Source organism: Protopterus annectens, chromosome 2.part0 (genome assembly GCF_019279795.1).
Source record: "Protopterus annectens isolate FY-2018-M chromosome 2.part0, PAN1.0, whole genome shotgun sequence".
Lineage (NCBI taxonomy): Eukaryota > Metazoa > Chordata > Ceratodontiformes > Protopteridae > Protopterus > Protopterus annectens.
The window spans coordinates 1,065,898,331-1,065,924,591 of NC_056728.1; positions in this window are offsets into that span (position 1 = coordinate 1,065,898,331).

Below are 26,261 nucleotides of genomic sequence, written 5' to 3' on the forward strand. Positions count from 1 at the left end.
CTCTCATGGCAGGAGTGAAGAATCTATTTGTGAAGGTAGACAGGGAATCTTTCAAAATGGCGTATGAAGTTTGATCGTTGGCATCATTTTGATGAGGTGTGTCAGCAGCTGAATAACAACACAGGAACCAAGCAAATAAATCTTGGTGTGGCTGACTAATGTGACATGATCAGCAGACCATGGCCATCAGACCTCCAAACAAACAGCAGCTTTTGCCATCAGTCACTTATCTGAATGTTGCCCAAGTCTGTGCCTTTTCGGCTAACCTCGTAGGCAACCATTCCAAGACCTACCCTATCCCCTTCCTGGTGTCTGCCCTCTGTTATGTATCATTCTGCATTCATCATTTGCTGTCCAATCCTCCCAACTGCAACTTGTGCACCCACTTCATGTAAATATCCATCCGCTCTTATGTGTACGGTCCCTGTTTGCCTGTGCCTGTGCTCTATATTTGCCTGTTTGCACTCTATGCCTTCCTTTTCCCTCTGCCTTATCCTAGCCATTCCTCTCTAACATTTCCCCTGCCTGTCTTTTGTAAAACTTAAGATTCTTTCCTGTAAAAGATGTATACTCTTCCTCCCTCGAAAGCCTTTCATTCCTTATCATTTCACTTTTTTGTTTACCTCTGCTTGCCATACTCTTCTTTTCTACTTTTCTGTCTACCCCATTTTCTCACCATTAATATGCTGGATATGTTAGCCACTTTGTTGTATATACTCTCACTGATGTGCCAAATGGCTGCTAGTTGCAGTTATATACATTGTTACATTGCATGTGGGAATACATTGACTAGGCCACATGTGACATCTGTCATGTCAGCCACACTCACGTCTCTAGCAATGTTATGTTCTGTATGCAGGCATTGTCCGCTACCTAATACATGTCTGACTAGGTCTGTAGTGCTTTGTATAGTGATCATCTCAAACATTAGCTCTGCTTGGTTGTACACCACTTGACTATGATTCCAAGTGATAAAACTGAATGAAGTGACACTCAAAGTAAAATGAACATAAAGCACTTTATGAATACATTTTTCTCCCTCCTCTTCAAGACATTTCTGGGGATTCAATAAACTTTGTGTAGGCTTAGCATGAAGACTATATGGAGTTTACATGCTTGCATAGTGAGCAGCAGTGCTAGTTACATATTCATGCCATACACTACACTTAAACATAAACAAGCAAGGTTTCATGGCTAGCAACAGTGTTGTCGGCCAGGAAACCATGTGAAACAACATGGGCAGCAGCAGACATGTAAGCCTGTTTACCTAAAGGCAAACTAGGTCTGTGTGTTTGCAAGGTATGCCAGAAAGATTACCAGCTGGAGATTAATCCTTACATCACTAGATGGCTAGCGAACTGGCTCATTGACAGAAAAAGTTGGTGACAACTTTTACCAGTAGAGCCATCACCAGTGATGTACCACAGGGATCAGTGATGGGCCCTTTACTGCTCGGAATCTATTTCTCAGAAGTCTGGGCTAAATTAAATGGCCTTTGTCTCACCAAGTTTGCTTGGCACCAATCATTAGTCTGTGTTAGCACCTCTTGTAATATGTTAACATCATTGGGGGACTCAATTATAGCACCCAAGTTGCAATCATCAGCAAACCCCAGTATATTGAATATTTTGGGGTATGAACCAAAGTTTATTTATAAAATTGGGAGTAATGTGAAGCTACTTTTTGAACAACCTATTTATTTAACATCCCTTCCTGAAAAAGGTACAACAAAATGTGGTGCCTGTAGGCAATGCCATTATATTCTGGAACTTAATAACATTGTTTTTAGGGAAGTTAGTTATAAAGAAAACTTAGCCAAGGGTAATTGTAACACCAAAGGTGTGGTATGTATTTCTATTTGCCAGACCTGTGGAGGTTACTATATAAGGAAAACAGAAAGGAAGTTCAAAACTAGGATTTATGAATACCTTTATGCAATTTTAAAGGAGAACATCAATAATTCCCTATTCAAGCACTCACTTCAGTGTCATGGATTTACATGTTTTAAGTTTGCTATTTTGGAACAAGTGCCAACACATCCTAGGGGCGATAGGTAGGAATTGTCTCTTGAGCTAAGGGAAATGTATTGGATTATAAATCTGCAGTCCAACACACCATCAGGTATAAATGAGTACCTCTCCCTGACCCTAGTTCTTAAAAGGAGAGCTCTTGCACTATAACATGTTTCACATATTTTATATTATACTTTATCTTGCAACATTTTATATATATTGTTCTATATTTCCATATGAGTTAGGGCTACTGAATAGTTAAAGTATTATTATTTAAGTTGTACGGCATGTTATATGTATTGGATGTTCTTGTATGTTACTATGTCTTTAAAAGAGAGAGAAAATGTTGGTAGTTAATTATTGTTCATCACGCTATAAATAAATAAATGGGTAACAGTGCTACCATGTGATAATCCTTCCTCCATGTGATACATCTTTGGTGCACGTATTAAATATTTAGAGAGTGTAATCAAAACTATATTGTGTGGTATGCCTTGATGCCTGTGTCACACATGTGCCCATGGAGGAGATATGCTGATGTTGGGAATCATTTAGCTCTTGGCTCAAATGTATCACAAAATGGTATTCACCTTAGGAAATACCATCCCAGTACATCCCAAACAGAAACATGGCATGGTGAATCCAGTTTAGCTCCCACATCTAGACCTCCGCCAAGTATGAGGTTCTTTTCACTGTCTCCAGACAGGGACAACAGAAGCTCCTTTATGGCACTGAGAAGGGTCTGTCATAGCAGTCCCCTACCCATAGCCATCCTCTTGAGTGTGGGAGCATGCAGGATTATGTCAAAGACCTTTCAGTGGAACAGATGGATTATCCAGTTGTGTCACCATCTGTATTAATATCCATCACTAGCTCATGCCACACACCTTCCTAGTCACCTCAGTTACTCTTATCTGTGCTCCACATCCACTGTCAATACTGACAGAGAGGTTGAATTAGCATATCATTCTCTCCATGGGAGAACATCTTGAGGCACTTATACTCTTTAGATACCATGTATGTACCTTTACATGTGGACATGCACTTATGGTCAATGCAGGGTCACAAAATAAGAATAACACTATGTGTACTGATCAAGAACCTATGTGGGAGCTGACCCATCATAATGGGCGACATCTAACATGTATTATCACATAACTATTTCATATGGTGGTCCAACAGGTCAGCATGAGGATGGACACATTTGGGACATATATCCTGTCATCACCCTGCACTGACTGTGCCCAAGAGAGCACAGCCATAGCATATTCCACATCATACCTCTCAACCTCTTTGTTCAAGAAATCTGGACAAAGCCTGACAAAATGGGAGGGCCCCAAAATAGGGGCAGATTCTCAGAAACTCAGAACTCTAACAACCTGGAAAGTTGCTAGAGTAACAGGGTTTATGTTACCATAAATGTTCTGAAGAAGATGAAGTCTGAAACTCAAATGTATCTCATTATTTAGTGACCTCACTCCTTAGATCATACCAGTTTTTTTTCCAGAAAACCACAGATTTCATGAAGAGCAGACCAAAGATATTAAGCAAAAATCTGAACATTCTGCAAAAATCTGGACAGTGGAGAGGTATGTTCCATATATGCATCTCTGCCAAGCATTGGTTATTTAATGTGCTTTCGCTGCCCCAGTGATTCCACTATGTTCCATATATGGTCCACAGATGCATACATTGTGCACTGCAGCACAGTCTTGTCTGGCTGAGCCACCTACCAGAAGACATAATCCATTGTATACAACGACATAGCCATACATTTGCTGGGCTATTGCTGTCTGCAGATCTGACTTCTTGCATCATTGCAACCTTCCCTATACTCCCCACCTCCCACCCCACCAGTTGCTATACTGCAATCACCACGTAAAGTAAAAAGTGAAAGAGTCTTACCTTTACCCACTCAGTCACCACATCTGTCTATGGCCTGCGTACACTTCTCCCAACATATGTTCCATACTTCTGTAATTTGTAGATCAAGCTATGCATTTACTGCACAGAGCCATCACAAGATCAATATCAATATATTATGTGTGATTCACATGCTGTTCCTGAAAAACAAACTGACAGAAATATGGGGCCCTGCAGGGGCTGCAGTTGCTTATATTATTCAATTTTTTAACTTGTATCATGGCAAATATGATGATGAGGCAATTTAGGATAACTGTTTCTGAGTCATATATTTTTAACACAATCACACATCTAAAACAATGCATATCAGCCTTAAACTATATAATGAGGGATCTACCTACTAGTGCAACTATGCAAAAGAATGAAAAGCAATTTGCACATGCATGGACAGTTCCACAACTTACATGGGGCTGCAGGATTCTTAATTCACCTTGTGACTCGCAGGGCCCGTTGTCACAATCATGGAATCTACCTAGCTCATACCTTGTGTCCACAGCATCTCACACATACCCTGTCAGCAGGGTTGTTGACATGTAACCCTGTGGTGACATTGGGCTAAGTTGCATTTCCATGCTGCCTATCAATACATTTCCTGTGATACACATTTGCTACTGTTTTCCTCTTGATGGTAACCTGCAATATGGACATGGTTTCTGAGTGTGGAAAGACTACCATAGGAACAGGAAACAGATTAAAATATTTCTCCATCTCCTGCCATCAGGAATGCCTGCTGTGAGACACTTATGAGAGCCCCAAAACAAGATGGATGCCTGGCACTAACTTGCCAAGGCAGTGAGTGATGCTATGGGCATCATTAAAGTGACCTAAAGAAACACCATCAAGATATTGTTAGCTAATTGGAACAGGCAGCTAAAGAAAATAAACTAGAGTTCTACCATAAAAATTGTACTGACTGGTTGTTACTTTTACATAGTAAGGTATTCGTGTTCCACTATATGCAGCTCTTCTGGTGTATGGACATGTTTCTTTATTAACCGTTTTCTAGCTCCTGATGAACTAGACAATAACCAGTTGATAAGCCAGTAATGAGATGAAAAAGGGTGCAGATGTCATAACACTTCTGTGGAATTGATGTCACGGCTTCCTATATATTAGACACCTGCTTCATTGTCCATTTCTGCATGGTTGCTAATTATTTTAGCCATTGCTGACAGCTTTTGCTTTATGTGTCACATATCTTGTCACAGCAGGTTGAACTGTTCTACTGTCCATCCTTCCATCCAGGATACCTACCAATGGTGTGGTGATGTAGAGTGTGTAGTGGGTATTCTACCACCATCTTAGGTGTCATCACCTGGTTTGGATATCATTGGTTGCCCTCACTCAGTGTCACTTCCATAGCTGTCCACACTGTCATTAATACACATTACCCTAGTCAGCCTGCCATGCCTTACTCTTATACTGGCCATTTCATTGCTCCTGTCTGCACCAGTTATACTTGGCATTCAATAGGCATGCATCTGACAGACTATCAGGTGATGCATCATAGTGGTTGTCATATGTATTGGCATTCTGTTACTACAGGGTTTTGATGTGCCATATCTTTTTATCTTGAAATTCCATGAAGTATATATGTGGCATGGTCTTCATAGTTTTATGGTGGACCACTGTTTGGCAAGTCATGTCTGTACTTGCTGGTAACCTGTTGTGGACTGGGCACTTCATGATCATGGGTTGTTAATGCCAGCTTTACTGTCCCTTGTCACAATGTTTGCAACAAATGGGCTACACACATCCTCTACTCATGCGGATTGGTTAGATGGTGTTTAATCTTGACCCTTGTGATGCTCCTATTACTGTAGTACATGTGTGTCATGATTCCATATTGCTTTGGTATTATTTTGTGATTGACACTGAATATTTAACAGCATTTTACTCCTCCTGTGATGTTATTGTTTGTATAGGTCATTGTAGTGAATGTGACATAACAGTGGCCACTAAAATGTGCCCCTATCTTGCCATCATTTCCTGGGTCCTCATCAGTCTTGACACCAAGCACTCTGCAGGGTGTAGCAATTCATCCTTTATGGGTACACTGTGGGTCTTCGTGCCCTCTTATGGTCTGTCTCCTCTGGGGGTGTAGTCTCCCCACCTAAGCATCATCAAGGGATTATAATATATCACCCATAAAAAGGTGGAAATCCTGATGACACCCTTGGTGAACTAATGGCTGCCACCATCAATGACAGCTTACACCACATTTTATTTTGACTGAGACAGTCACACAGCTATCTGTCCTTGACCAGTAGACTGACAGTAGGTGGGTAAAGCCATAAGGTTGATCACAAAAGTGACTGACTTCAGGTTGGATATGGTACTGTCCATCAAAGCATTCACCTGTCATCCCACCCAAATCCTCAATCACCCTATCATGGTGTTCTTGCCTTGTGTCTAATCTTCCCCATCAACAACTGTCCTCCCTCTGTCTCTCTGTACGTCTGTTTTGTGTTTCCATGTTATTTTATGTCAGCACCTGCTCTATTGATATTTGTCAGTCTTTTGAGGATGTTTGTCCACCCCTGCTACCAGTCCTATGTCCTCTTTCCTGCCACACCTTCTTCATGCTACCTTTCCCCTCTACCTTCTTGAAAATGTTAATGACATCTGTCACAGAAAATATACCTCTGCCTCTCCACTCCAACACCATCTTATCCCTTGCCTTTTTCTGCATTCTTCTATCTGCTTTCCCCATTTCTGTCTGCTCTGTGCACCCATTTTCTTCCCATTTGTAATAAAAGATTAATGAAGACTTTACTGTGTATCCATGAAATGAACTCTGTGTTATGCTTGTTGTGGCATGTTGGTGTGTGTGTGTGTGTGTGTGTGTGTGTGTGTGTGTGTGTGTGTGTGTGTGTGTGTGTGTGTGCGCGTGTGACTGCATCAGTGCAAGCATGCTCCATGCATACTACTTAACTCACAGCATCACAGAATTCCACAACCCAGTCATCGCATGATCTGTTATGCTTTCACCTGTGACTTGCCTATTTATTTTACCCATAGTGCAATGTTGCTCCTACTGTGCAGTTATGCATAATCAGGCCACTTTGCACTACTTCATTATATGCCTATACAGACTCAGGTGTAACATGTGCTTTCGCGACTGAAAAGTCAGATGGACATATCTACCATTCAAAAATTATATCTGATGGCATGCAATTGCCCCCTCCCATAGCTCCTTCACTGAGCAGTTATCAAATACATTTGCATTTATTCACAGTATTGAAAGATTATAGTGGTGCAATTACTTTTTTATGTTTACACTTTTGTCTTGGTATTTTCCACAGATTCATTGGGTTTGTTGATTAATGTCTAACGTATCCAGTTTTCTATACCAGGGTAATGTGTAATCTTTTCACAGGACCAATTAGATAATAAATAAGAATTCAGTATGAAATGAGCCTATAGTTTAACAAATGACATCATGTAGATGGCCTTCACTCCCCCCTGAAGACTAAGGATCTTGTGTTTTGTTTATGACTGCTGTAATTTGTGCATCCTGCATTTTTTCTGCAGAGAGACATTTTATCCTAACTGAAATTCAAGTAATCACCCTTCCATAACAACCATTCTGTCCTCTAAAGCATTTAGTTGTATTGTGGACTCCAGTAAGGGCTGTTCAGTGCAGTATATTGACTTGGACTAGTTGCCAAACGACAGTGATATAGTCATTTTTATTTGCTCCACTGTCTCAGTTAATTTTGTTGCACCCATTTTCATGGACTCACCAAATGAAGCCTAAACATTATGAAATTATTTTTAACCCTGTGTCAGGGATATAATTAAAGTATTCTGTCATGTTTGTTTATATAATAACCAATGCACACAAATGTCCCCAAATGTTTGCAAGATCTGTAAAAGTGTTAAAACAGCAGTATATTTTTTTTGAGTAGGTATGACATGGTCATCAGCAAAAAAAGTGGACTTTATAGCTGACAGTAGCAATGCATGTGCTGTTTTATTTGTGGAAAATGAGCCAAATTCATAAAAATTTATGTCAAGTACACATGAAGTCTACATCCTATGATAATCTTTTCACACTCAGAAACAGCCGTACCACTATGCTTTTGCATGAAGATATGTGGCACTGCAGTGAGCGGTCACTGCAGCAGTGCTAATGTTAATTAGGCAGTTTGGAGAAGAGGCATATGCTAATCAGCTATGTGTTCTCCCCATGGAACTGTCAGCAGTAAGGCATTTACCTAGCCAAATGATTCAGATAACTGCTTGGCTGCACAGAGCAACACTGCTGCTCCTGCCCACTTTCAGTGATGAACATGGCCAAAAGGCTGTGTTCATCAATCACAGTAGAAGTAAGTGCTGAGGAGTTTAGTGTTACTTCATGAATAATAATAATAAGTTGTGTTAGGGGATGTGTGAGTGTATATGGGTGTGTGGATGTGCATGTGTTTCTGAGTGTGATTAGCCGTGGAGGGGGCTTGTGTGTTTGCGTATCGTATTGTGTGTGTGTGTGTGTGTGTGTGTGTGTGTGTGTGTGTGTGTGTGTGTGTGTGTGTGTGTGTGCGTGTGTGAAGGCATGTGACTGTGTCTGTGGGAGCTGTTATACTTCCACACACCCCTAGACTAATGAGGTAAGCCTGCAAAAGTGGGTCAGAGGGACTCCTAATTACTATAGAAAACTCTTCTCATGTATGAACAACATTTATGGTCAGAGAGAGAATGCTAGACACCAGGGATGATGGTTTAAAACTGTTCTACAAGGGCATTTAGACATCACAGGGATCGAGGAGAAGCACTACATGTCAGGGAGAACTCCACTGATTACATGCCTTAAAGACACTTAAACATCACAGGGATCACTTTGGGGGGGGGGGGGTTAAACCACTAGCCACAAGGAATATTTCTGAAGATGTGAGAAAGGAGAACACTAGCCACCAGGAATTATACTGTAGTCTTGTGCTTTAATAGCACATATCTTGAAGGGAACTCTAGTAACCAAGGTAAACTCTTACAAATGATGCCTTAAGGGCACTTACACATAATGTGAGAAGGGATAGGACAGCAGATACTAGGGATACCCCATTATAATGTGCCTTAAAGGCACATAATAAAAAAAATAATACTAGGTGACATTAGTAAAGTATACCTTGCAGGCACTATAGGAGATTCCAACCCTCTACCCTCCCACTTCCCATAGAAGACATCAGACCTCAGTCCTACAAAGAGAGATAAGCTGTTAAAACTAAAGGAAAAGAGGATGACAGTTTTGAACCCTGCACTCTTTCCATAGTATACACCAAGATCAAGCCATTGTGTTAGCTATTAATTTAATGCAGTAAGGATTTTTCTGATATGTGCTTGGGATCTCAGGCATTATTCAGTGTTGCAACATTATGTGAATTATGAGCGAGAGGGCTATGGAACAGAAAGCATACCTCTACACCTCATAGTGCATTTAAATGTATACAAAAGCAAAAGTAATGGTGAGATGGAGACACATGGATGAATTTAAATTATTTCTCTTAGAATTCACTACAATAGCAGCATTTTGCATTAGCATGCATTTACTGCAGAATATGAAAATGTGAAACTCTAATGTCTTGCATTAATGACTGACCATAATCATCCATGATTTTTCAGGACAAGAAAAGGAGACATTGGGGATATTCTCACAACATGGAGAGGTATAGTGAATGCAGGGTGTGTTTGTGCGTGTCTGCATGCGTGCGTGTGCGCGTGTGCGTGTGTGCATGTGTGGGTGTGTTTGTGTGGTTTATTCTGTGTTTTTGTGCATATGGAACAGTGAGTGGTGGAGTGGCTGTGCCTACACAGTGCATCTACCAGCACTGTTAACTGCCTCAGGAAGTTCTGATTTGCACTCATGGTAGTTAGCAGTTATTCAGAGACATGCAAATTACCTAATAATGACGTCTTTCCTCATTGCTGTTAATGTGTATCTAAACCTCAAAATACCACATAGTGGAAACAGGTCCTTTTTACTAGAGCCTTTAACAGAAGCAGTGTTTTTTTTTTATTTTATTTTATTTTATTTGTTTATGGATTCCAAAGATTGTACTCTAATAGCTTTATAGAAACTGTTTTTATTATGAGTAAAATGGAAGTTTCTAAGAGCAGCAATGTCTATAGGTTTGATGAGCGAAAGATCCTGAGGCTTTGTTTTTGTTTTGTTTTTTTTTTAAGTTGTGATGAAGGGCCCTCATAGAGACATTTGAACTATTTATTTTAGTGGTTTGTAATCTGAAATGCATAAAAGGCATAAAATAAATATTTCCATTTATCATGCTAGAATTCATTATCAGTAGCAAGATAATGCAAAAGACGATACTGAAATCATTTATCAGTTGCTTTGCTGCTTTACTTAAGATGCCCTTGTCCGTTTGTTATAATTCATAGCAAATGATTACTAACTTTTGAGTTGAGATATTCATCTCTAATTTATAGTGTATATTCAAAGGCAGTTATTCCATATAATTGATAAATGACTGTACTTTTTCTTGAGTAACAATATTAAAAACTGAATATTTTAGTAATGGTGATGGCTGTTTATTATTTTGTTGAGCAGCTATAAAAATGCTGTGCTTGTAGGGTAAGAACAATTCTGGTGTTGATTTATATACTTATATTAAAGTGACATCAAGGCCGGAAGAGACAATTTTTCATGATCTTAAGCTCTTGCATGTATATATTACAAGGCTTTATGCTTGTTAATCAAATTTTTATACACTGCATCTAAGTTAGAAGGTCTGAGTAATCATTAAAAAAGTGCCATTTGGTTTGAGTAAATATTTGTATTTACTTCTTACATACCTCTTTAAGTACATTTAAAAGTCTTATAAAATTAATAAGAGAAATAAGGTATAAACTACCCATATATCAGCCCTTGCTCTTAAATGAAACACACAATATACTTGTTTTTGGAGTACAAGAGATTATCGTGGTATAAACTGACTGCAAGAATCATAAAAGCATTCCATAACTTAAAATGGACAACTGATTCTCCATCATTCACTTTCTCTCATACATTCATTAACTGATATCCAAATTGAATATTATGGATAGTTTTCACCAAAGAATCAAGCAGGGAAAAATGTTCAGTGCACATGAATAGTTGTTAATAGTCTATTGAGAAATGTCTTTAAGACAAAACTTTAGAGTTTGTATACAACAGCCTTTGTGATTATAAGGTAATCTTACACATTCTAATATGAATGTAATTGAAAAATATAGACTAAACATCACTCCACTAGACAGTTAAATAGCAAAAATAACTACTGTTATGTAATACCTCTGCGATAAGCATGGCCTTTACTCTGTCATTACCTAATCAAAGGTCAACACTCCAGTGAGAGAATATAAAAACATTAATTTAAAGACTAAAACCAAAAAGCAACCAAAAGTAATGAAAAATTATTTAGAGGGAAGAGGCAAGCCCCTGTGCTCCCCATACCCACTGCTACTTATATATAACCACTTTGAGATTGTATAACAGTAGGGAAATAGCACATTCACACTCTATGCTGCACAGCAATCTTGCATGCAAAAAAGTGAGAATTCAGTCACTTCAGCAGGCAAAAGACTGAAACATTGTTCTACGTTTTGGATGTCTGACAAAATGGAATGCAACCAAATATGAATACATTATATATATATTTATATATATATATATATATATATATATATATATATATATATATATATATATATGTGTGTGTGTGTGTGTGTGTGTGAACATGTACATACACACATGGAAATATATATATATATATATATGGGTTACCTTCAGTTTACTGACAGTCCACTTCCTGACACACATTCACCTGACATTTCAAATTACCCAACATTCCCAAGCCAATGTTACCCACGTGGTTAGTGAACACTTGGCCATCTAATTGAACTTTGCCCCTTACCCCCATAGTAGTGCATTCTCGGAGATGGTATATTTTGTAAGGGGGTGTGGGAGCAAAGCCTCCCACATAGGATGGTGTGGGGGCATAGGGCCCCCTACATCAGGTGGGTTTGTTTTCTTCGGGTAGTTCTTCTATTGGGATGGCCAAGTGTTTACTTACCTTTTGGGAAACATTGGCTTTGAGAATGTTGGTGATTTGATGTGTCAGTAAACTGGGTTTCAAGGAAGTGGACTGTTAGTAAACTGAAGCTAACCCATGTGTGTATATATATATATATATATATATATATATATATATATATATATATATGTATATGTAGAGAGAGAGAGAGAGAGAGATAGTTTATTCTGATTATTATTTTGACTTCATTGCAAAATGTTGCATGTCTTTATTATTTGCTTAATGATTGTCATCTGTGCAATCAATGTTCTCAGTCATTTTTTCATATTGTATATATTAAATACCTGTAATGGATGAATACTGGAGAATATTTTTCATTAAATGTTTTTAAGCTAAACTCTCATTTAGAGCTGGTAAAGAATGGTCTTGAGAGTTCTGCTGAATTCGTTTTGTCATGTGCTCTTTATCCTTTTAAAGCAGTTCAGCTTTCTGATACTTCTAACAGGTGACTGAACATCCAGTGCTTAAGTACAGGCTATTTGTTGTTATTAAAATGCAAGGTAATAAACATATGATCAGAGAAGACTCTTTACCATTACTTATCTGTTAGTTAAATTATTAGAAAAAAATATGCGATTTAGTCATATGCATTATTCATTGGTGTAACCTACATGCTGCTTTGACTCAGAGATGTCTGCATATGAATGCATGTCTATCTGTTCTGGCAGCTTGATATGTTTGATTAAATTAAAAACATAAGCTTTTTGACTTGCTTTGCGCTTTGGAAAAGAAGACAGATTATGACTTAAAGTCACTTCCATTTATAAGACATCCTTCACTAACAGACTGCACTTAATAAACAATTCAGAAGAATGCTGCAGTGGTAGTTGAAAGGATGTAAGCATTCAGTACAATATGTGGCTGGCATTATGATGTAGCTTTCCTTAATCATAGTTAGAGAAGCAAGAATATGTGGTTGGTCTGGAAGAGATTTTAACTGCCATGTGAATTTGCATTTTTAAAGGAATCAGAGTCTACCTCAACTTAAATCCTTTGTTGTGTTCTAGATTTCACAGCTGTGTGACTGGAAACAAAATGCATTTTAATGTTTCTGAACAAAGATACAACTTTTCTCCTCTTAGCACTACTTAACCAAATAATATTGATAGCATTTTATTATAATAGATTTTTTGATATAGTTAATTAATAACATATCTTTATGGATCAAAACTAGCTAACAACAAGAAAATGTACTGTCTTCCTTGGTTTAGATGGCATATCATCACATGTGATGTCTATGGAAATCAATTGGCTACCCATGTTTAGCAATGGTCAAAAGAGAAAGGAAGCATGTTTTCATGAAATGCTACAGCACACCTAAATATATATATATTATTTTTTATTACATCTTTTACTTTTAAGGAAGACAAATATAAGCTGTATAATTTTTGAAAATAAACTAGGCAGATAAAATATATATTGTTGTGACCCCAATACAGGACATCTCTAAAAAACTGATGAGGAAAGAGTACAGTACAAATGCTTTTGTGCTGAGAAAACAAGTTTCAGGCCATGCAAATAAAGCAAACTTCTTAAGGTGACAATTTAGATGGAATATGCCAAAATGTGACCTGGCTCTTCATGGGATCCCTTTTGAAATTATATGAACCGATGAACTTTTCTTAACATATCCAAGTATAACTTTCTATTAAATTTCTACCATTAGAGTTTAAGATCTTACTTTGACTTTTCATTTGAGCTCTGTTAACAAACAACAATGAAATAAGTAAATTAAGAGGAATTACATGTATAATCAGAAACTGGTAGTTCCATTGTCAGGTGATCCATAATACATAGACAACATTTACATACAAAAGGTACTCCCATTTGAGTATACTGTTGTGAAAACATATTACCCAGCAAGAAATGTACATGGCTGTTATGATATTTTGTCCTACCCATTGAGAATTTAAGTAACACTCATTAAGAGAATAGCTAACAGCTGCAGTACACACTTCTGTGTTCTTTTAACTTCCATGCAATATGTACCTAGAGTACAGCACTCTGTGTGTCTCATTTTAATTAACATCTGAGGCAGAAATACAGAGATCCATATTCTACATTCGCTCAAATAGTTATAGCTAGAAATGTGGAGATGTTGTGTTGTCTCTTCCTGTTCTGTTCTCCTACACCTAAGATAAAAACAATGTGATTATCAGCTGCTGAAAAAACTATTTGTCAATTCAATGGCCAGCTTCCCTGGCATAAAATGATAAAGCCCTGACTATGACCCAAATAATCCAAGTTTAATTACTGTCTATTGCACCTTTTTGAGCTGACATAGTGGAAAGAGGAATAATAAACCACAAACTGCTCAACTCATCATGAAAGCACAGTATCATAACATTACAACCGTAATAGTCATTCTACATAGTTATCTAGCAAACAGACACAATTAAAGCATAATGATTTTCCTAAGAATTTAAAGAAATAAAAATCTGCCACCTTAATAAGATCAGAATCAATTTTAAGAGAGGCAGACGTGAAGTTTAAGTCAGTCATAACAACCTCAATATCCAAGGAATAACTGAAGCATTGGTTAAAGACATTTAGCCGGATTTATTAACAGCTACACTAAGTGCAACTATGGTGTTCACTGTGCTTCACTTCATGCACAAAATAACACTCTATTTCATATTCATTACCATACAAAGGTAAATGGCGGAATATGCTAATGAAAACAAAAGTAGCTGAATTACATGTTTGCAACTAGGATTGTGTCGGTGTGGTTCATTTTCATTTATCAACAAGAAAAAAGTGATGACCAATAGTCTCACTGTCACAGACTCACCAATAAGTGCAGGACTACCTCTACCTAAAACAAAAGATTTATTCCACTAACACAAAAACACACAAACGGTTGAGCACTTTCACCCACACGCACAGTGGGCTTCTTCAGAACATTTTTTACTGACCTTATCTCGCCTTATATTTAAAATTTGGTGCCAATAGTCAATGGATACAATACTGGCAAACGTGTATCCGTTTGAAACATTCATAGCTTTTAAAGCAATACCTACTTAATATTCAGTGTAGTTCAAACTTGCTCGTATATATCATATCCATTAAACACTACAAAATTGTATAAGGGCAATGCCACCATGAAATAAATCATAACTCCTTTCAAAAACTAACGTATATTCCCATACACTTGAAAAAATATGAATGTATATTCCTATACGCTTTGAAAAATGGCTACTGAAACAAGTACCATAAAGGAACCAAAAGGATCAATAAAATTCATTAAACATAACATGGATTATTGAAGCTGACTGTTAAATATTGACAGTGTATAACAATCTGATGAATAACTACCAATAAGATTTATACAAACATATTAATAAAAAAATGAAATATATGTATATTTTACATTGTATATATCCAAAGTCCATCTAATGAACTAGATATATAATTATTGTACCATAAATGCTAGATTAAATTCTTGTGTTACTAAATTAAAATGCTGTGTATAAAATACTATAAATATAATAATTATAAAAATATATGTGATAAAATAATGAACTATTTAATGAATAACAATTTAATAAATTATTATTAATTAAAATATGTGGTTTTGATTAACAACTAAATTGTTATGACCAAACTGTACATAATTAATTTCATATATAATACACTTTATTTTGTCCTAGGGATGTTATTTCATCTCTGTACATTTATTTCCTCTCTAATATGGGTTTACATGGAATATGATCATTGAGACCTGGCGAAGTAGTTGCGTCTAAATATATTTGCCACCAAACCTACTTGAAACTCAACAAGATTTTATAGTCACCCCCTCTGGGGTCTGTTTTAATTATTTCTAGGATGGCAAATTTAAAATTGCGTGTATCCCCCATCTTTTCAATGTGTCTATATAGTGCATTGGTGGGGTCCTTCCTCCTAACACTGTACAAATGATCATATATTCGCTTTCTAAAACACCTCTCTGTCTTACCTATATAATAGCTTGCACATTTGCAACACTTAGCCAGGTATATGAGCATTTTTGTTTCACAGTTTCCGTGTTTAAATTTGACTAATGTCTTAAGTCCATTCTGAATAATCATCTGTTCCTTTTCTAATATGTACATGCATTGGTTACATGTTCCACATTTAGTGGTATGTGTATTATTTGCATTCTTTAAACCCTTTACTTCTGCAGATTGTTGTGCCAACAAGTTTTTTATATTCCTTCCCATTTTATAAACAAATCTTGTTTTTTTACCCATTATTTCCAATAAGGTGGAATCTCCTGAAATCAAATACCAAAATGTATTTAATATATTTACTACATTCTCTGCTACTGGACTGTACTGTAAAATGAAAGACCTTTGGTGGAAAATTGTCTCTTTATCATGGTTGGTCCTAACATTTTTAATCTGATTACTCTCGGATCCAGATCCTAATAAGGGTTTGAACTTTGTACCCTATTCTTGAATAACATATTGTCCTATATTTAGCATCATTTTCAATAGATACCCTCTCCCTTGCAATAATTCTGTTAAAAATTAAATTTCTTCTACCATCTTATTAACATCTGAAGTCATGCGGGCAGCACATACACATTGTCCTTTAAATATGTTGTATTTCATGTTTACTGGATGGCAACTACTATATTCCAGATAATCATTGGAAAATGACTTTTTTCTGCATATTCTGGACTTAAAGCTACCATCCTTTTTGTATCTATATAAGTATCCAGATAAGCTATTCCTTCAGCATTATGGGAATGTGTGAATTTGAGATATTCACTACTAAGGTTAAGAAATTGTAAAAATGTGTCTAATTGTTCCTTACTACCATCCCATAATATGTAAATATCATCTAAAAATCTGGAATAATACTTAATACTCTTGAAAAACATACTAGGGTATTAAATGGAGTCCTCCCAATCAAGCATAACCAGGTTGGCAAATATGGGAGCACAAGCTGCTCCCATAGCTACCCCCATGGTCTGCCTGAAGTACTCACCCTCAAAATAGATGAAGTTATTGTCAAGCACAATGGACGTTAATTCCATGATGAGGCATGTCTCTTCCCAGCTGAAATCAGTGTGCTTGGTGATGCTGTTACAAAAGGCATCTAATCCACAGGGGGGTATCTTTGGGAGCAGCTTGTGCTCCCATATTTGCCAACCTGGTTATGCTTGATTGGGAGGACTCCATTTTATTCCCAAGTATGTTTTGCAAAAGTATTAAGTATTATTCCAGATTTTAGATGATGTTTACATATTATGGGATGATAGTAAGGAAAATTAGACACATTTTTACAATTTCTTACCCTTAGTAGTGAATATCTCAAATTCACACATTCCCATAATACTGAAGGAATAGCTTATCTGGATACTTATATATACAAAAAAGATGGTAGCTTTAAGTCCAGAATACACAGAAAAAAGACCTTTTCCAATGATTATCTGGAATATAGTAGTTGTCATCCAGTAAACATGAAACACAACATATTTAAAGGACAACGTATATGTGCTGCCCGCAAATTATTTCAAGAGAAATGGTATCCATTGAATATGATGCTAAATACAGGACAGTATGTTATTCAAGAATAGGGTACAGAGGGGGCGTGGCCAAGGATGAACACAGGATAGCAGCAGATTTCTTCAGCTCCACCAACATAACTACACTGACAGGAAATAATTACTTTAAAATTCAACTAATGTAATAATTTTCTTTCTAAAAACGTTTGGAATATCAGTATCTTGAATAATATCTAAAAAAGAAAGAAAATTTAAATAATTTTCCTGTCAGAAATCTTCTTGGAAATTTCTCTTTCATCACCTGTGTTCAGAATGAGTTCCAGTAAGGCTAACAGTCAGGATTCCAGCATCAAGAAAGAGCTTCAGTCTTTACTATCAACTATTCAGCAACTAACAACTAAAATGGACAGACTGGATGTTAAAATTGATAACTTTATAGAAAAAAACCACAAAACAAATGGATTTGTTACATCAAGATTTACAACACCAGAAAGCTCAGATTACAGGTATAGAAAAGACTCTTAATGATATGGACAACAGAATTCAGGAAGAAGAAATTAACATTGAATTTTTATTGAAACAGAACACACACCTTCAATCCAAACTAGATGACTTGGAAAACAGATCCAGACGCAATAATATAAGGATTTTTGGACTGCCAGAAAATATAGAAGGTAACAACATTACTTCCTTTTTAAATACTTGGCTTCCCAAAACTTTAGATCTGTCAGAAGCATTTTCTTTTGGTATTGAAAGAGCCCATAGGTCTTTAACTAATTCTAATATAAATAAAAAGTATCCTAGATCAGTTATTGTAAGATTTTGATCATCTTATGACAAGGAGATGGTATTAAAATCTGCATGGGCTAAAGCACCTATAAAAATTAATGAGGCAACTGTGCGTTTTGACAATGACTATTCTTCCTTGGTAATAACAAAAAGAAAAGTTTTTTGCCATTAATAAGAGAGCTTAAGAAAGCACAGTTCAAAACTCATCTTTTATTTCCTTCCAAACTAAAAATCTTTTTACCGGATGGCCCTAGAATTCTTGAAGACTTGGACTCTACTTTGCTGTATATAAAACAAAATAAAATATTAGATAAAATAGAAGATATGGAATGGGCAAGTCCTTCGCTAAAGAGGATGGCAACAGGAACTTCTTGGAAGACTTCAGAGAAGCAAAAAAGACTAAAAAACAAATGACATGTTCTATATTTTTTTGAACTCATTTATTACAGTTACTACATTTTCAAGAAAGTCATAAATATCTTAAAGATTTATTCAAAGTTATTTTTTTGTGTGCAAAGAACTGATTTTGTTTTAAATAATCAAACTTTCTGAGGAACACATAACCTGATATGAATCAACTTGTTTCTCTTTGTGATAAAGAGACCTAAGAATGTTATGGGAGACAATCTGGGATGTGGGTTTCCTCGTGAATAGTGTCCTCGAGTCATTTTAAAAGCTTCAACACTCAGAATACACACAGAGAAGCTGAAAGCAGCCATTTTGAACTTTGACTCCTGATTTCACAATGACACATCGCAAATTCAAGAAGTAAACTGTTTCAGGAAGTAGAACTGCTGTAAATGCGATTCTGTGATGAAAAACGAACTTTATGACATCTAAATGTGAGTTTTTCTTTATAATAACTTACTTATTTAAGATGTAACTTATAAAATATAAAAGTTATAATGATTTTAAATGACTCAATATGCCATAGTAAACAAATGAAATATTTTAGAAGGCATAGAAGGTAAAACACATGTACACTTGTTTTTGAAAGCTTATATGACTGCTGCACTTTAATGTATATAGATGCTTATGATTTAAAGATATGTAATGTTATAAATCATTTGCCTTGACTAACAGACAAGTATATGTATCATTATGATTATATTTCAGAAGAAATTGTCATGTGACATATTTTAAAGCTGCAGTTCAGATATATAAAATACAGATGGCTTTCATCACAATGATTTATGTATAACTAGGAATCAATATTGCTGTGCAGTATGTTCTTTTAACTTATGCATGAGAATAATTATTTTATTTAATTGGCAATAATAAATATGAGAAGGAAGCTTTTGGTGCAAGTAATTTAAAGTTTTAAAGCATTTAACTGTATTACTATGGCAGAAACTGGGAATACCCTAATATAAGTAATGTCTGAGTCATAATAGCCTAAGATAATAAATGTTATTGAATTGAAATGAGCATAAACATATAATAAGAACTTATTCTTACAAACTTTTATTAAACTACCATATAGATATTCCCTTTTTTTTTTTTTTTTTTTCCCTCTCGCTCTCTCTCTCTCTCTCTCTCTCTTCTTTGCTCCCATTATCAAGATTGTTAGAATGCTATTTTGAGTATGAGTTTATTATATAGAATAGATGTACATAGCAATATTAGTTGTTTCTAAATGTTTTATATGTTTATATGTAGCTGTTATATAAATTGTTTAGCCTTGTTATAGTAGATAATCAAATTAAATGAGGTTAACTTTAGTTAATAATAGTTAGTATTGGATTAATTTGGTAGCAGCTGAAGTACTGCTGCTTAGGATAGGGGGATAAATTGAGTGGTATTTGCTACTCGAAGTTGGAGTTTTCAACTCCAGGCTGGGTGCAATGTTTAATCCAAACATTATTTTCACCTGATTATTGTTGTGTGTATATAGTTTTGACATCCACATTACATTTTATAAACTCATTGTCACTACAAATAAAAGTGAAAAATTACACAAAATTCCATAAGATTTTCATTAAATACAGCTATAATTAATGGAACACCTAAAGGAGGAGACATAATAATACTTATTTTACTAATTGTTATTCTGATTATATGTTTTATATGTTTATAAAAGTTAAATGGTATCTCTAAAAGGAATTTCTTTAAACATTAATGGATTGAATAACCCATGTAAAAGGCAAGTTTAATGAGATATATTAATTTGCATAGAGCCAATTTAATATTCCTTCAAGAAACACATCTCCTGAAAAAGGATATAGATAAATTAGCCACTAATAAATATACAGTCTTGGTTAGCTCAGAACACACACAGAAAAAAAGAGGAGTGGCTATCTTATGGAACAAAAATATGCCCATACCTAAAACTATTAAGTCTTATAAAGATTATAAAGGAATGTTCTGTATGGTTACAATACAGATTAATGGGAAAATATATACATTAATCAATGTATATTGGATACCAGGAATTGGCATTAATACAGTGAAACACCATCTCAATAAGATTATATCATTTTCTATAGGAGATATTATTTTAGCAGGTGATTTTAATTGTATCCTGCATGAAAAAGATACTACTACTATAGGAAAAAGGAAAATTACATCTAATGCAAAACATTTAAAGGATTTTATTAATTTATATCACTTGAATGATATTAATAATCAGATAGATTCTAAATCATTACCATACACTTTTTTTCTAACAGATATAAAACTTATTCAAGAATAGATGAGTCTTTATTTCTAACCAAATGGTAACAGACTTAATTAATTCCAAAATCATTTCATGTCCTATATCAGATCATAATTCAATTGTCTTTGAATTTATGGTAAAGAGTACTTATAATGTTCAGATCAAAAGAATACCAGCATACTTAACTCAACTAAAGGACTATAAAGATTATATACTTACAGAGGTGCAACATTTCTTAGACTTAAACACTACACCTGATGTCTCCATTGTTTACATTTGGGATGCTCTAAAATCATATTTATATGGACAAAGTATCAGATGGTATAATAATAAAAGGAAATCTTGGGACAAGGAATTACTAGATATTCAAAGCAAATTAGACTCATATAAACATAATAATAAAGAAAATATTATGGACAAAAAAGTCATTGAGGAAATAAACAAATTAAATGAGAAATACAAAGAAATTTTAAGCCATAAAGTCAAAATAACATTAGAGAAATATACGTTTTTGTCTTACTCAATAAGTCCCAAATACTTACATGGACTTAAAAACAAACAAAAAGGCTGAATAAACAAAATCATATCAAAGAAATTTTCTCTCCAGGGAAAAAGAAGAATGTTTCTAGTTTACCAGAAATATTAGATGAATTTAGAAATCACTTTCATAAAATTAACCACAATAACATTAATATGGATTCTAAAGATAAAATAAAGAAATTTATAACTACAAACATGAACAAAAAACTTAATAAACAACAGACTAAATTAATAGATAAAAATATTTCATATACAGAGGTTATTACACAAATAAACAAACTTAAATCAAACAAAGCACCAGGTAATGATGGTATTATACCAGAGATTTATAAAATTCTTCCTAAAAGTACTTACTCATTAATACATAGGGTTTTAATTTCTGCTCAAAATGAGTTAACAACTCCCCCATCCTGGCAATACACATTTATTTCACCAATTTTAAAATCCAATAAAGACCCGACCAGATGCACTTCATATAGACCTATTTCATTACTTAATGTTGACTATAAAATGTTTATGAGTATTTTTGCTGACAGATTAAAGACAATCATTCCAGGTATAATAGATATAGATCAGACAGGCTTTATTATAAATAGAAATACTTATGATAATATAAGGAGAACTTTAACCTTAATTGATTATTCAAACAGGAAAAAGAAAGACTTAACACTTATTAGTCTTGATATAAGTTCAGCATTTGACTCAGTAAGCTGGGACTACTTGTTTATCTTATTGAAGTGTACAAATTTCTCTGATGCATTTGTGAATTTAATTGAACATCTATATAAAGGAGCATTGGCTTACATTAAGATAGGAACATATGTCTCACAAAAAATAACCATATTAAAAGGTACAAAACAAGGGTGTCCACTTTCTCCACTATTATTTACTTTAATAATGGAGCCTTGGGCTAATTTGATTAGAAACAGCACTGATATAGTAGGATTTGATATAGATGAAAATACAATATCTAAAATTCAACTTTTTGCTGATGATGTTCTAATTACGTCAGCAGGAACTAACTCTTCTATGCAGTCATTATTTGATAAAATGACAGATTTTAAAAATATCTCTGGTTTGATATTTAATGAAGAAAAAACTAAAATATTACCAATATATGCACAAAAAAATGTCCTCACTAATGATTTTCACAAATATATACCCAACTCAGGTCAGATAACTTACTTAGGTATAATATTAACTAAAGATATTAAATCTATTATACATAATAATTATAGTAACTGTCTTCATAATATACAAAATCTTTTCAACAGCTGGAACAATATGTTTTTTACCATGGAAGAGAGACTCACAATTATTAAAATGATAATATTCCCTAAGATATTATACTTAATACAATCAATAATACTCCCACCTACAAAAATAATTATTAAGAAATTGAATTCACAAATGTTAAATTTCTTATGGGCACCTAATAGACCTAGGATTGCATTAAAGAAACATACTAATAGCTGCTCTCAAGGGGGCATTTCATTTCCAGACTTTAATTTATATACTATCTCTTCTATTATAAAAGTTATTACTTTGTTAATAGATCAGTCATATGTTGCAAAATGGAAAGATTATTGGGAACTAATTAGCATTCACTTCATGAAACTATCATTAATACATAAAAATACTATTGTAAATAATCCCATGTTATGGTTACTAAAAGAATTTTGTACTTCATCTATTACACCAAAATATATAGCTAGTTACCCATTAAATATTATTATTAGATATCGTAATTTTATATTTATGCATCCTAAGTATAAGGAATGGAATTTTATCCTATTCCCTATAATGTATACACAAGGTATTCTTTTATCATCCACCTCTGAAATAATTCTTCTAGTCACAGAGAATGATTTAAAGTATTGGTTTCAGTTGCTGTCTGACAATAAAGTAAAAAATTTAGACTTCTTAAAGCAAGAATTTGATTTAAGAGAAACATGTTGGTTAGAAATTCAGACTTTTAGACAACATCTTATTAATAAACTTGATTTAATGTCTTTAACAGTTAAAGAATCTGTCCCAATTCTGATTGATTACTTGATATTAAATTTACAACATAGGGTTTCTGATAAAGATAAGCTCTCACACATACATAAAATTATTAGAGAAGAAACTCATTACAGTTCAGATACTTATTGGAATTATTTCATTTCCATTAATGGTGAATCACCAATACAAAAAGATAAACAATATATATTGGAATCTGCTTATAAAACTACTTCTTCCATTAATTGAAGACTTTTTACTTGGAAATTTTTGCATAGATCTTTCTATACACCTTTAATGATGAATAAAATAAACAATAAAGACAACTTATGAAAGAGATGTAATGTAGAAATAAATGCTGATTGGGCACATATGTTTTATGACTGTATAAAATTGAAGGAATATTGGATGCTAATCAATGATTTTTTACAGGCTCTTTCCAAAGATAATTTCATTGTCTCTAAATCACTTATATTATTTAACACTCCTGTTCCTAAAAGTGTTAAAAAAATTAAACTTCCCTTGTTATGGTCTATTCTAGCAGTGGCTAGAAAAATAATAACCAGAAATTGGATTTCAGCTACCCCTCCTTCATTTAATGAATTTAAAAATGTTATGACTGAAGTGTGTCATATGGAACTAATGACAATAAAGTCAAGAACTACTAGAAAAAACGTCTTACTATACTATATGGGATACTTTACAAAACCTGTTAAAAAAGTCTTAGTTTCATTCATAAGACATTACTGTTTAATCAATTGATTTGATTTGTAGTGGATGTCTCTGTAAATATTTTGGTTGTTTTTTTCAAATGTTATAACTATTTACATTTTAATTGCTTGTATAAAATTGTTATGATATTTATTTTGTATGTTAAAAACAATAAACTTGTTTTAAAAAAAAAAAAGAATAGAGTACAAAGTTCAAACCCTTATTAGGATCTGGACGAGAGTAATCAGATTAAAAATGTTAGGACCAACCATGATAATGAGACGATTTTCCACCAAAGGTCTTTCATTTTACAGTACAGTCCAGTAGCAGAGAATGTAGTAAATATATTAAATACATTTTGGTATTTGATTTCAGGAGATTCCACCTTATTGGAAATAGTGGGTAAAAAACAAGATTTGTTTATGAAATGGGAAGGAATATAAAAACTTGTTGGCACAGCAATCTGCAGGAGTGAAGGGTTTAAAGAATGCAAATAATACACATACCACTAAATGTGGAACATGTAACCAATGCATGTCATATTAGAAAAGGAACAGATGATTAGTCAAAATGGACTTAAGACATTAGTCAAATTTAAACATGGAAACTGTAAAACAAAAATGCTCATATACCTGGCTAAATGTTGCAAATGTGCAAGCTATTATATAGGTAAGACAGAAAGGTGTTTTAGAAAATGAATATATGATCATTTGTACAGTATTAGGAGGAAGGACCCCACCAATGCACTATATAGACACATTGAAAAGATGGGGGATACACACAATTTTAAATTTGCCATCTTAGAAATAATTAAAACAGACCCCAGAGGGGGTGACTATAAAACCTTGTTGAGTTTCAAGTAGGTTTGGTGGCAAATATATTTAGACGCAACTACTACGCCAGGTCTCAATGATCATATTCCATGTAAACCCATATTAGAGATGAAATAAATGTACAGAGATGAAATAACATCCCTAGGACAAAATAAGGTGTATTATATATGAAATTAATTATGTACAGTTTGGTCACAACAGTTTAGTTGTTAATCGAAACCACATATTTTAATTAATAGTAATTTATTAAATTGTTATTCATTAAATAGTTCATTATTTTATCACATATATTTTTATAATTGTTATATTTATAGTATTTTATACACAACATTTTAATTTAGTAACACACAAATTTAATCTAGCATTTATGATACAGTAATTATATATCTAGTTCATTAGATGGACTTTGGATATATACAATGTAAAATATACATATATTTCATTTTTTTTATTAATATGTTTGTATAAATTTTATTGGTGGTTATTCATCAGATTGTTATATACTGTCAATATTTAATAGTCAGCTTCACTAATCCGGGTTATGTTAAATTAATTTTATTGATTCTTTTGGTTCCTTTATGGTACTTGTTTTAGTAGCCATTTTTCAAAGCATATAGGAATATACATTAATATTTTTTCAAGTGTATGGGAATATGTCAGAAAAATATGTATTAATGTGTGTATTAGTAATATGCTTAGTGTATTTAGAGCTTGAAAAGGGTTAACACATTTATTCTATTTCATACTGCATAAATCTGTACAAACTGCAGATGCTTTCTGACCTTGTATTGTTAGCTAAAATCTTGCTTGTGCCTTGGAAATTTACTGAGAAGCAGATGATTCCTGCTTATGTTAGGAAAATAATGAATAGAACAATGCTACTTGTATGAAGCTTAGACAAGAAGTTCCGTTTCTGCTGTGAGAAAATACACAGCTGTAGAAGCTATACATAATTGGGACAAAGCCTGTTTGAAAATATGAACTGCAATCAGCATTTGCTTGTATCTGAGTTAGAAGAGTACCTTGAAATGTAACACTGTACAATAGAAGCCTGTAAACGAATTAGTGCCCACCAAGGCCAGGTTGTTTTTCTCAAAAGTTTCTCACAAATCTAGTCATGTCAGCAGAAAATCTGAGTAACATCTGCTGTAGAACAATACTAAAAGTTGTGTTTGATTACATCAGCCATAGACAGTATAAGAATAAGCATACTTCCTG